This window comes from Bremia lactucae, assembly GCF_004359215.1.
Source record: "Bremia lactucae strain SF5 chromosome Unknown BlacSF5_NotPlaced_17_SHOA01000003.1_2250557bp, whole genome shotgun sequence".
NCBI classification, from domain to species: Eukaryota; Oomycota; class Peronosporomycetes; order Peronosporales; family Peronosporaceae; genus Bremia; species Bremia lactucae.
The window spans coordinates 1,791,887-1,806,423 of record NW_027152029.1 but is presented as its reverse complement, the minus strand read 5'-3'; positions in this window follow the sequence as shown (position 1 = coordinate 1,806,423).

Genomic DNA, 14,537 nt, shown 5'->3' with positions numbered 1-14,537 from the left:
GTTTACAACTATAATGATAATGAACATAACTAGATACTGATAACATCTGTCTCTTTATCATGAAAAAAACAATTACCTGTCACCATTCACTCATGAAATCATCAAATTTTTCGAAGTCCTAAATCTACCCTTGCAGTTTGCCAGCACATTTGTTTAATATGCCAACGATAACGGAGATGATTACTTGTTGGGAATACTTCTTGGACAGCTCTTACTTATGCAATCTTGCGATCTGTGAGTATGACCTTTGGAGAGGGTTCTCCATCTTACAGACTTTTGATCTGGTGTAGTGCCCATGTGTAGTCCTCTTGATTCTCCTTCGGCAATAATGTAAAAGGATGATGCAAATGTTGAATTGAGGCAAGTAAACCCAGCAGCATGGAGCAAGGGCATTTTATACTTGTTTGTCTTGTATGTGCAGTCCAATAACAAAATAGAAAGAAAGCGCCGTCAATTTGATAGACTTTGGGTTAGCAAAAATAAGTGAGTCAGAATATTGTTGTAATGGGGCATACATCGGTTGGAGAATCGTTGTTGTAATACATTAACTTTATGGTAAATACCCTTTTATCTAATTTTAAAATAGTTAATTACTTAAATCCCATTTATTATGGGTAATAAATGTGGTCGCCGCCAGATATAAATCTGGCGGCCAAATCTATTTTAATTTAGCTAGAATAAGGTTTTTAGATTAAAATAAATAAATAAAGTGCAGTACCCCTTTTGATCTTAAAGCGTTAAGTGCCTATTAGGTTTGCGCATTGATCTGTAAGAGATAGAAGCCTTTCTAAGGTATATCCTCTTGGGCACTAGTTGTCACTTGGTTATACGAACCCCTGAATCGCTTGAACTAGGATTCCTTAAGCTTTAATAGCTTGTACGACTTCCTCAATGATTAAATTCATTAGTTCAATAGAACTAAGTGACTCTCTGAGACTGAAAGTCTTCCTCTGACTTTAGGAGCGAGGTAGCTCCGCTACACCTGGTAGCACTCGTAGTCAATCTACGCCTGAATCTTTGCAAGACTAAACCCTCACAAAAATGGAATATTTTCCAGAATTGTCAGAAGCGCAACGCACCACTTATGACAAGCTCAAAACCTTATTTTGGCTGTGGAATTTATTCTTTCCCAGGGACCAGAGGTCCTGTATGCAAGGCTTGAAGCCTTCATGCGGTACGAAGCCTCCCTGATCGGGTAAAAGAACCCTAGGGAACTTTGTCCAGGAGTTGAGAACTCTCATTGCATCTATGCATCAAGAACTGACGATTGTAGTAACAAATATTTATGGGAAATCTTATAATGAGGGCGTTGCCCGGACGGAATTATTCTGATCTCATTCTGCTTCTTTCAAAGAGGCAGTTGCCAAAGCGCTACGCGCCGAGTTCGACCTTTAGTCTGCTCACATTAGCACGCCTGTTTACCGAACAAGCTCTTCGAGCACATGGGTACTATCTAATAGACCGAAACTCATGGATCCAATCCTCTTTGAGGAAGGAGAAGAGGCACTTCGGCCTGTGGAACAGCATAAGAATATCCGTAGATGCTATACGTGCGGAAGCACAAAACATGTACGTCCGGCCTGCCCCCTACGAAATTCGCGTAAAGCTCGAAAGAGCTCCAACTCCGACCTATACCAGAGATCTGGTACGGTGCGGAAAAACGTCGATACCCAGTAGGTGCGGGGCGCCCTATTGGGGGAGATCTAGGCTCTGTCGAAACTCTAGGAGGTGAGAACAAACAGAACCTAGCCCCGATTAGCTCGGTGCTTAATGGCACGGGGCGAGAGTACAAGCCTGGATTGCTAGTCGCTCAAGCGACTGTAAAGGGCTTTGATAAGCCGTGGTCAATTTTAATTGACTCAGGAGCGTCTTGCAATTATGCTTGACGCCTTTCCCTTAAAGGAAGTCAACAATACGTTGAGGCGCTTAAAGCGCATGGAGGTGATACAATCACTGTTCGCTTAGCGACTGGGACTCGTGTCACTGTTCCCAAAGTTCTATTGAGCTTAGGTATAAAGTTTCTGGACTTTGACAATATGGAACGCTGTCTCGTCCTTGATTTGGATTCCAGATATGATCTCATCCTTGGTGTGGCCTGGTTAGAACACCATGAGCCATGGATCGATTGGAGGTCTAAGACCTTAGGCGCCACGCGCAATGTTTCTAGCAAAGTTTTAGAGAGTCATTAACCCACCTTGCTAGGCAACAAAAGCGCTATTGGCGTGGATCATTGAATGAGTCTGTCAGTGTTTTAGACATTGGCATGTCTGAGTTAATAAACTCTACTGTTACAAACATTAATTCTAAGCCCGACTCAGCAGAAATAAGTCGAACGGCACGTACTCCGTCGAGTGACACTCATTGTAATAACGATTCACTGAATGCTAAAGCATTGTTGACCTAAGGCCGAATCATCAAGTCCCTGAGATACGTGGAGTAACACGTCTAAGTGCACCGAGAATGATCGGCCGAGGTGGCATCATACTGAGTGTCAGTAGTGACACTGTTGGCGGTTCACCAGGACCTCAAGAGTGCAATATACCTGAGATACGTGGAGTGGCACGTCTAAGTCCACCAAGTGTGGTCGGCCGAGGTGGCACCATACTGAGTGTCTATACTGACACTATTGGCGGTTCGCCAGGGCATTTTTTTGGGTCAAACCCTTCTAATGCACGTAAAGTGACACGTAAACGCTCGCTGGATAAGGAAGTTGAGTTACCTAACTCCTTGTTGGATGTCAAATTAGACACCATGTCTTGTATAGAATTAATACAGGCTGGAAAATCCGGGGACGTGAATGTCCCGGCCTCTAAGAGGCGTATTGTCTCCACTTCAAGACAGGATGGACACGAAGCGTGTATACCCTCACAAAGTGATACGAGTGAGCGATTACATACGCTTGTAAATGGTGTAACCGGTAACGTTGAGGGGGGGAGTTAGCCTTGAGGCAATCCGTTCGTTACATGCTCTTTTAGAGCTAGACGAAATGTCTATTGATGAGTGCGGCCGAGCCTGAAAGGCTGGCGACTTATCTGAGATAGTGGTCATTTGACCAACAATTGAGTTAACTCATCGTCACTTCTAGACGAAGCTGTCCTGGATGACACAAAAGCTGCACTTAGTGCGCGAAATGGGTCACCGAAAAGATCCTACGGATCCCTTTTGTCCCTTGATTAAGAAATTCCAAGATGTGGTATGAAATAATCCACCATCTGTTTTACCTCCTACTTTCGCAACACCTTTTAGCCTTGTTGAAACAGTAGGTATTGCAAGTGGCTTATGGATGGCGTTGAAAAGTTTTGCGCCTAGATGGTCGGCAATTATTCAATCTACATTTAAGCGGATAGAGGTGTTCGTCATGAAATTGACTTGGTTCCGGGAACCAAACACTGTGTCACAAGACAATGGCCTTTACCAAGGGAGCAGTGTGACGTCATTAACGATTTCTTCCGTGCTAAGCACGAGGCTGGAATGGCACGAGAGAGCAAATCTCCTCATTGACACCGACATTTTGTGTCAAAAAGCCAAATGGTAAATGGCGCATTGTACATGCTTATAATAAGCTTAATGCTGTCACTATACCAGCACGAACCCCCGTTCCTAGAAAGGATGTTCTTCAGAACAATATGGTGGGATGTACAATGTGACAGTGATCTTGACTTAGTTGATGATTACTACCAATTGCTTATGCGAGCTAGCGATATTCCGCTTACAACGGTTAGCACCCCAAGCAGAAATGTTATGGGAGTGGCTGATTATGCCACAAGGGCTTTCCAACGCCCCGGCAACATTTATTCGTCTAAAGACGCAACTGTTTTGCCCTCATCGAGGTTATGCACAGACTTGTTTCGATGACATTTTTGTCCATAGTCGTGCGGAGCAGGGTCGGTCGGATATGGACAACCATTTCGACCATTTGCGAGCAGTGCTCGAGTGTATGCGCACAAAAAAAATCTATGCCAATGCATCTAGATGCATTTTGGCGCAAACGAAATTCCTTTTTTAGGATGCTTCATTGGAATGCGAGGCCTTAGAGCGGATCCCGCTAAGGTAAAAGCCACAGTAGATTGACCGGTTCCTGAAAACCAAAAGGATTTGCGTAAGTGGTTGGGTCTCGCCAATTATTTACAAAAATATAGCGAAAATTACGCTGATATGGCTAGGCCATTATCTAATCTCCTTAAAAAGATACAGAATGGTGCTGGAGTAGCACCGAAAATAATGTTTTTCGAGCAGCTATGGATAGTCTTATCCATGCCCCGATTCTGGCACTGCCAAACCCAAATTGGCCTTTCAGTGTCGTCTGTGACGCATCGGATTTTGCCATTGACAATGCTTTGTTTCAAACAGATGATGGTAGGCGTGAACGTGTAATTGCGTTCGAATCTAGACAGCTTATAGCTGCGGAAAAGAACTAATCAGTTCATGACAAAGAGTTACTTGCTATGAAGTATGCTCTCGCCAAATTCAGAGTTCGTCTGATAGGCTCTAAGCCGTTTGTGATATGGACAGATCACGCGTCATTACGCACGGCGACTAAGTCGCCTTAACCCATGCAGAGAATGGCCCGATGGCTATCTTTTTTCATCAAATACAACTTCGAGGTTTAGTATAAACTTGACAAGCAGAATGCTTTGGCCAATGCGTTATTACGCAGGCCGGATTATGAGCTCTCTCATTTAACGACTATCATGTCGCCTATTGCTGACTTAATCCGTCTGGCTTAAGCCAAGGATGAACAGTGTGTAGCTCTGCTACGAGCTTTAAAGAACTCTGACTCGGGTTTTAAATTGCCGGCACGTTTGCGCGCAAGGTTATGTCGATTGTTTATCGATAAAGACCTATTGCTTTATTGCGCGGACGCTGTGGATCCTCCACCTGTCGTTGTTCCTCATGTTGAGAATTTAAAGTACCGAATCTTCTATGAGGCACGATACAGTCCTTGGTGGTCATCTCGGTAGAGAAATGACCTACGGCTCTGTAAGGCAGATTTATTGGTGGCTCAAACTTTATAAATGGGTCAGCACATAGGTTCGCACGTGCGAAACTTGCCAACGGGTTAAGCCCTCGGCGCATGCTGCTGCGTCACTGGCAAGTCTGTCCGTACCCATAGGGTGTTGGAAGTCCATTAGTATGGATTTGTTTTCGGTCCACCGAAAGATTCGACCAGTAACACCGGCATAGTTGTCTTTGTTGACCGATTGAGCTAAATGGCACACTTAGCGGCCGTGCCGGATACTATTGATGGTGAAGGTACAGCAAGGCTGTTCATCGATCGTGTATTTCGACAGCACGGTTTGCCAGTGGCAAACGTTTCTGATCGGGACCCCCGTTTCACGGGTAAATTCTGGCAATCGATTTCCGAGTGCTGGGTACCAGATTGGATATGTCCACTGCAGACCATTCGCAGACCGATGGTCAAACTGAACGTGTCAATTGCGTCATTAAAAACATTTTACGCAGTGTGTGTGTTCCAACACCAAAGCACTGGAGCTCAATGCTTCCAGTGGGATAATTTGCGTTAAATAACGCTGTCCATGCCTCTACAGGCTACACTCCGCTCTATGTCAACGGCCTCACCCACCCACGCGTTCCGTTAACGATACCACTGCGTGGCTTAGGGCTGGTAGGGGAGAATAAGCCGATGAGCTTGCTGATATTAGCCCTATTTACCATTTGGAAACAAGTAAGCGAGTTTATCGCAATACAATTTAGTGTCTTAAGACATGTACGTGACATGATGGCTGATAGCCAAGACAAACAAAAAGAAAAAGCATATGCCAAAAGCAGAAGCTGTATTAATGCTTATGTGGTCGGAGATTACCTTTAATTAAAAGCTAAGAATTAACCTATTAACTTGGTTTTCGCGATCTTCAAGACCAAATTGCGCCCGCGCTTTATTGGACAATTTACGGTCATGGCCAAGAAGACCCTAGCTTACACGCTTAACCTTCCTAGCAAGCTGCGTACACACCCAGTGTTCTACGTCGGCTTGCTTAAGCCATATCGGGATCCTTCCCACATGGACTTAACGCGGTTGCGCCGAGACAGGCGGTTAAGCCGCAGATTTCTGCATCCTCACCAGGATGTCCAAATGGCCCTCTAAACGAGGTTGCTGATGTTCTAGCATCGAAAGAAGGTTTTGAACCGCCTCAAAAGTGCCCTCACCCGAGCAAGGCTCTCACGAAGAAGTTGCACTTCGTGCTCTTGAGCATCAAATGCTTCCATCCAGATTTCGGCCCCCTCCCGCGATGCTTAATGCGCGAGGGTACCTTCAGTTTCACGTGGAGAAACTTTTAAAGCGACGTCGTCGTAAGGGCCAATACCAGTATCTGGTGAAGTGGCAGGGGTACCCCTCTTTTGAAAGCTCTTGGGAGTTTGAGGTACCTCTTCAGCAAGATTGCCCGTACGCCGTTGACGTTTTCGATCGCCAAGCTCAGAGTCAACTTGCGTCAAAGACGCTTTTCACCACTAGAAGTGGGATTAGGTGGATCTATAGCCTCAGTGCGGCTTTATCCATGGTTATACGGTCAATCGAAGCACTGAAATATCGGCTAGGCCTTTCCTCGTTTTGTGGCTTAAATGCCGGACGTAACAGGCCTTTGGTCTTAAGCTTGGCGTAATCAAAGCGAAGCTTCCGTTCCAAACGATTATCAGCCACGTCCAAGACTCTATTATTCCAAATACTGCGGAGGCGGCGGGCCTGATGGACGCAGTTCTCAAATGAGACCTCGTTTTCGTTTTGACTTTTAATTCGTTTCGAAACAAACGATCGGAATTTCCCTCATTGAAGTCACCGAAGCCCCACGGGCCTGATCACGCAAATGCGTTAGATTCTTCGCGTCATTTCCTTTGGCGTAAGGTATTGCTCATGAAGAATATCGCGAGCAGCGAGCTCCTCCGACGTCCTGGCCGTGTGACCAAAAATGCATTTAGATGCATTAGCATACAATTTATCTGTGCGCATACACTCGAGCACTACTCGAAATGGTCTATATAATTTTTCACATCCTACCGACCCTGCCCCGCACGACTATGGACAAAAAATTCATCAAAATAAGTCTGTGCATAACCTCAATGAGGGCGGAACAGTTGCGTCACTAGACGATTAAATGTCGCCGGGGCGTTGGAAATCCCTTGTTGCATAACCAACCACTCCCATGGCATACTGCCTGAGTTGCGCTGTAAGCGAAATATCGCTAGCTCGCATGAGCAGTTGGTAATAACCATCGACTACGTCAAGTGCACTGTACATTGTACATCCCACCACAATGTTCTGGAGAACATCCTTTCTAGGAATGGGGGTTTGTGCAGGTATAGTGACAGCATAAGAAAAGCTTATTATAAGCAGTACAATGTGCCATTTGCCATTTGGCTTTCTGACTCAAAATGTCGGTGTCGAACGGGGAGATTTGCTTTGTCGTACCATTCCAGCCTCGTGCCTAGCTCGGAAAAATTGTCAATGTTGTCACACTGTTTCCTTGGTAAAGGCCACTGTCGTGTGACAGAGTATTTGTTTCCAGGGATTAAGTCAATTTCATGACGGACACCTCTATCCGGGGGTAAACAGATGGTATATTTGACAGATCACATCTTAAAATTCTTAATCAAGGAATAAAATGGATCTGCGGATCTTTAAGGATTGATGATCCACTCCGCGCACTAAGTGCAGCTTCTGTGTCATCCAGGACAACTTCGTCCAGAAGTGACGATGAGTTTAACTTAATCGTTGGTCGACTGACCACCGTCTCAAGAAGCCGCCAGCCTTTAAGGCTCGACCGCACTCATCACTAGACATTTTGTCTTTCTCCAGAAGAGCATGTTACGAAGGGATTGCCGCAAGGCTCAATTCGCCCTCGATTTTACCGGTTACACCATTTACAAGCATATTCTATTCCTTACTCGTATCACTTTGTGAGGGTATAGATACTTTGCATCTCGCCTGCCTTGGAGTAGAGACAATACGCCTCTTAGAGGCCGGCACATTCACGTCTTCAAATTTTCAGCCTGTATAAGATCTATACCAGAGCTGGTGTCTACTTCGACATCCGACAAGGAGTTAGAAAACTCAGCTTCCTTGTCCACATGTCACTTCACGTGCATTAGAAGAGTTTGACACGAAATGCCCTAGCGAACCGCCAATAGTGTCACTGCTGACACTCAGTATGGTGCCACCTCGGCCGAACAAACTCGGTGGACTTAGACTTGCCACTCCACGTTTCTCAGGGATATTACACCCTTGATGACTCGGTCTAAGGCCAACAGCTTTCAGCATTCATTGAGGCGTTTTTACAACGAGTGTCACTCGACGGAATACGTGCCGTTCCACTTAATTCTGTTGCGGGCTCAAACTTAATGTTTTCAACATTGGGTTTATTAACTTAGACATTCCAATGTCTAACCCACTGACAGATTTAGTCAGTCATTCGCACCAATAGCGTTTCTTGTTGCCTAGCAAAGGTGGGCTCATTACTCTTCGAAACTTTGCTAGGAACATTGCGTGTGACGCTTAAGGTTTTAGACCTTCAATCGATCCATGGCTCTTGGCGTTCAAGCCAGGCCATACCAAGGATGAGATCATATCTCGAATCCAATCAAGGACGAGACCACGTTGCATACTGTCAAAGCCAAGAAACTTTATGCGTAAGTTCAAAGGAACTCTAGGAAGAGTGACACGAGCCCCAGTCGCTACGCGAACAGTGATTGAATTACTTTCATGCGCTTTAAGTCCTAAACGTATTGTTGACTTCTTACAATCAAAGACGTCGAGCATAATTGCAAGACGCTCCTGAGCAAATTAAAACTGACCATGGCTTATCAAAGTCCATTCACAGTCGCTTGAGCGACTAACAAGCCAGGCTTGTACTCACGTCCCGTGCCATTACGCAAAGAGCTAATTGGGGTTAGGTCATGTCTACTCTCACCTCCGAGAGTTTTAATAGAGCCTAGGTCTTCCCCGGTTACTGGGTACCGACGTTTTTCGCACCGTACCAGATTTCTGGTATATGTCGGAATTGGTGCTCGTTCGAGCTTAACGAGTATTTAGTTGGGGACAGGCCAGACGTAAATTTTTCTTGCTTCCGCACATAAAACATCTAATGATTTCATGCTGTTCCACAGCTTGAAGTGCCTCTTCTCCTTCCTCAACAAGGCTTAGATCCATGGGTTCCGGTCTATTAGATGGTACCCATGTGCTCGAAGAGCTTGTTTGGTAAATAGGCGTGCTAACGCGAGCAGACTTAAAGTCGAACTCGGTGCGTAGCGCTATGGCAACTGCCTCTTCATAAGTAGCAGGATGAGATCGGATTAATTCCGTCCGGGCAACGCGCCTTCATTGAGACCCCCCATAAAGATGGTTCCTACAATTGCTTCTTGCACCGGGTCTTGATGCGTAGATGCAATGAGAAATCTCAACTCCTGGACAAAGTCTCCTAGGGTTCTTTTACCCTGTCGAGTCGCTAGGAGCCGTGCTCGCATGCGAAAAGCCTGATCAGGCGGTGCAAACATGCTGGTCATTTGCTGTTTCAGCGAATCCCATGAGGGAAAAGCGTCATTTATGGACGTGCTGCACGATAGTGCCCGCTCTACCTCCAAGTTTGGAAATAACCATAGCCACCTTTTGCCGTTCTGTTAAGAACAAGGCGGAATCAATGGACATTTCCATCTGCTCAATCCAAAAAGGGAGATTTTCTCCCTCTTTTCCCTCAAATGTCTTCACATTTACATTTAGAGGGCGAGCCCTCGGCTCTGAGTCAGGTACAGAGATATACCGAGTTGGCATAGAAGCCGCAAAGTGGTCCTACCTGACCGACCAGGGAGGTTTCGTTCCGCATGAAGGCTTCAAGCCTTGCATTTAGGACCTCTGGTTCCTGGGAAATAATAAATTCCACGCGTTCAAGCTCGAATAAGGTTTTAGGCTTGTCATAAGCGGCGCGTTGCGCTTCTGACAACTCTGGAACCTCTTCCATTTTCGTGATGGATTAGTTTTGTAAAGACTCAGGCGTAGATTGACTACGAGTGCTACCGAGTGTAGCGGAGCTACCTCGTCCCTTAAGTCAGAGAAAGAATTTTAGCCTCAGAGAGCCTCTTCGTTCAATAGAACTATTGGGTTTAACAACTTAGGAATTCGTACAAGCTATTAGAGCTTAATGAATCCTAGTTCAAGGGTTCAGGGGTTCGTAGAACCAATGTATCTCAGAAAGGCTTCTATCTGTCACAGATCAATGCGCAAGCCTTAAAAAGACACTAGACGCTTTAAGAACAAAAGGGGAACTCAACTTTTTTAATTAATTAAATCTTTAGACCTTACCGTACCTAATTTTAAGATAAATTTTGGTCGCCAGATAAAGATCTGGCGGCGACCACATTTGTTACCCATAATACAATGGGATTTTGATAATCAACTATTTTAAAGTAAAATAAAGGGTATTTTACCCACATAGTAAATGTACCACAACAACGGCTTTCCAACCAATGTGTGCCTCATTACAGAGGCAGTCAAAAACACGTCCATTTGGGCGAGCGCGCGTAGACAGGCACAACCGCGTCCCTGATTGCGCATGAAATGCAACGTCAACATTTGTTGGTATTCCTTATGTCTAACATTAACACCATTTTGTTCGGTATTGAGGTTTCGACCTCCAAGCGATACGGAGCCTTACATTCGACCAGCACCATTTGTTGGACACATTGCTGAGCTCTATATGTAGGCGGGCACGTCGTAATGCGGCCACGCTCTACTTAGACACACACCCTAGCACAGCGAGGAAGCGGTTTAACCAGCTTCTCTTGCGCGCAGTGAGGTAGTTGTGTGGGCGCGCAAGCGACCTCACCCAACGCACTAAGTACTCCGGTTAACTGTCGTCACGGGAGCGGTAATCCGGCTCCTCGTGCGCACTTACCAAGCAGGATGTAGTTTTCAGACTGGTTTATATTTTTAATCATATTAAATACAAGTACCTATTTTTACCAATCGAAATGTCATCTCTATAGATAACAATATGTATTGCGAGCGTATCTTTCTAGATACCTCGCGTAACGGATGACGCTAGGCGTCATCCCTCGTAATGTGAATGCACCGATGTGCATCACATACACAAGGGTTGGTCACAAATGTGCACCACACCCGAGTGCTGGGTCTAGTTACTATAATTTAGTAATTGACCATCCCCTTAAGTACACCAAGTGTACTTAACGGGAACTGTGTTACATTCGGGCAACTTTAGCCCGTTACACTCTAGGCACGTTTTTTAAATTGTTATGACATAGGCGGCCAATATACTAATGGCATAAGGCCTTTCGGTGCGCGTTCTCTTTTAGCAACGCCAAATAGGCAGCCTCCGCATGTATAATTAGCTGTACTCGAAATAGCGGGACCAAGCCGGGCACATTCTTAGACTCGGCTTTGATATTGTCGATTACCAGATCAGGAGCAAGCTTGGTATGAGCGAGCGTAAATTTTTATGCATACGCCAACAGCTGACGCTTACCTAAATGTAGCGATAGTGTGAACGACTATCAGTAGACAGCGAAGGCCTACATGATACCTGCATCTTCCTACGATGTTCCGCTATAAAAATATGCTGCAGCGAGTGTATGCTCGAGATTTTGCTCGACCTCTAAAATGAAGATTGCGTGGGCTAAAATTGAAGCTTCATTGTAAGGGTGGTCGATTTGGTCATTTTCGCCTCGCGAACCAGATGCGAAGATTTTCATTGATCTTCCTATCCGACGAATTTAATTAAACCGATGATAGGATTCAATTCAGGCATCAGTAAATCAGCCTGAGCCGGCACGTTGATCTTAGTGTAGGCTTTAATCAAGAGCATTCTCATCGACATGCCTCTAACTGAGCGCTTTTCACTGGGATGCCCTGCGTAAACATGTGACGGATTCGCTCAGGAACAACTTACCATGCATCTTACGCAGTACTCATAATAAGTGTATTTTAATCGGGGGGAATTACCTCAAACGTCGCAAATGAATCTCGCGCTGGAACGGAGATAGTGTGCAGCACAAGGAACACCTGTTTATTTTACTTAGCTAGCTCTACGTCGTAACTAAGTATACTTACTAAACAATGTAGAGCAATAAGAAACTGTTTCTTGTCGTCATTATTTTTAATATTGATATCCTTCTATGGCTATTATGGCGGTAGGCTCCGAGCCACGTAGACCTTTATCCAAATGTAAACTAGAATCGGTTGCCGCACTCGATCTTTACAGCCTTACCAAATATACATCAGCCAAAGGATCATACTTCCCTAAAATTTTACTTAGTTAAATTGTATACCAACTGGCATTCTTTCTTAATTTTAATAACGACCTGGCAATAAAATTCAATTTAAATAACTATATAAAATATTCAAAACATAACTACCCTACGTTCTTCCGATCACTTTCTTAAAATGGACCCGCAGCAGTCGACAATGTTTACAACGTTATCGGAATGGCGCCGGGACCTCTTGTGTGGAATGGGGGTAAATTACGACTGAATTAATTTAGTTTTACTAACCGATACTTTTGGTTCACTCCTTAAGGTATCGCCTATCCTAAATCTAATTCTTACGAAGTATCATATCTCCTAATTGCGCAAACCTTATACTTGTTTTAATTATGGCGCATATGTAAATTTGAATTAAAGAAAATGAATGGTTCAATAGATGAATCGAAATGAGTGGCCAAGGGCTTAGCGAGTTAACTGGTCCTGACATCCTCCCCGATTTGATCTCTCGTTGACGCTGATTGAAGTCGGCGACGAGGTCCTTCCAGTGGGAGACATGGCGAATATTTTTCTCTTTTTCTTAGCTTGCTTCTTCCTTAGTTTCGCCATGCCATTGTACGAGCCAGTATGGTTAGCGATTGAGTTGGCTTTCTTCAACAGACGTTCAATAACTTGAAAATGATCCGCTGTGCCATTATCCACGAATTGTGATGCTTTCGGTATCGGGCGACTTCGAAACCTTTCCGGTGTCGGTTCATACTTGATAGAACATCAACATTAAAGGTTGGAATAATCCTATTCATAGTTTGTGGTAACTCAAGCTTGCCACATTAGAATTAAACATTTTGATAGTTTCGAATGGTTCCACCTTTCTTGCCGCAATCTTGGCTCTTGGTGTCCCATATTTTTCGCAGCGTGTTTAAACGATATTTTGCGAGTATCAAGTATAAGTAGATCTCCAACTTTGAATTCGACCTGATTTATTCGGCGCTTTTGATCGTAATATTGCTTTTGCGAAGCTTGTGCTATCAACAGATTTCTGCGAGCCTGATCGATGATATTTGCTCGTACTTCGATAAACTCTTTTGCGTAAACGTCAATATCCTTTGGTTGACTAGTCCAGCCCAGTGACTTTTGCCATGCAGAGCGTTCCCTTCTTCCCGTATCTATTTCAAAGGAAGAGTATCCAGTAGATGCACGAACCAGTATAGACGCATACTCTATGCTTCCCAAGTGTTCGGTCCTGTCAGTGCCATGGTAAGATGCTATGCGATTGAGTGCGTCTTCTACCACAAGGTTCTGGCGCTCGGTCTGTCCATCGGCTTAAGCCCGATAAGCGGTTGTAATACTTAGACGAACACCGATGATCGTCATCAATGACTTCGAAAACATGGACGTGAACTTGCTATCTCGGTCACTGATATTAACTGCGGGAATACCATGGTGTCGAATGACAGCATCAAAAAATACTTTTGCTGTGGTGCATGCATCGTCCTTATCGTGCACTGCTGCATACTTCGTGCGTTTGGAAAACTTATCGACAACAGTTAGGATGGCAAATCCATTGGAAACAGGAAGCCCTCTTATAAAGTCCATTGATACCACTTGCCAGCAAGCATCCGGTATTGGAATTGGCATAAGTAATACGTTGTTTTTTTGTTAATTATCATGTTTCCGACGTGCGCAGGTTTCCCAAGTTTTGACATATTCCTTGACGTTTCTCTGCAACGATTTCCGGTAATACCACTGAGCAACTCGCAAGAATGTTCTGCGATTGCCCGGCAGAGCAGCTATTGCCGAATTATCATATTTCGATATTACATTCGTTCGCAAGCGGTTGTTGTTGAGCACGCAAAGACGTTTAATGTGCGCAAAAACAACAATTTCTCTTGCTTCACAATCAATAAACTTGTTTCGGAGCTTTTCCATGCTTCTTTAGGCAATTCTGGCAAAGCCTTATTGAAGTAGCTTACGAACTTCTGTTGACAACTCGCCATACGACACTGTCATTAAGGCAGCAACTTGCAGAGTCTCAGCTTCCTCCCGGGGCAGAGTTGGCACCGAGGGCGAACAAAGTAAACGTGTACCTCGTTGTTGGCAACTAGAAAATCGCACTTATGAAAGCGGATATTGTCCACGACAGAATCATCAGGCCGGCGCGAAAGCGCATCAGCTACAACGTTTAAAGCACCATTAATGTGGTGTATAGTAAACGCGTATTGAGCGAAGGTGGTCAAGTATCGAGCCAACTTCGGCGAGACTGACGGATGATGAAGAAGCCAAGAGCAGGCGCTATTGCCCATTTTTCTAACCCC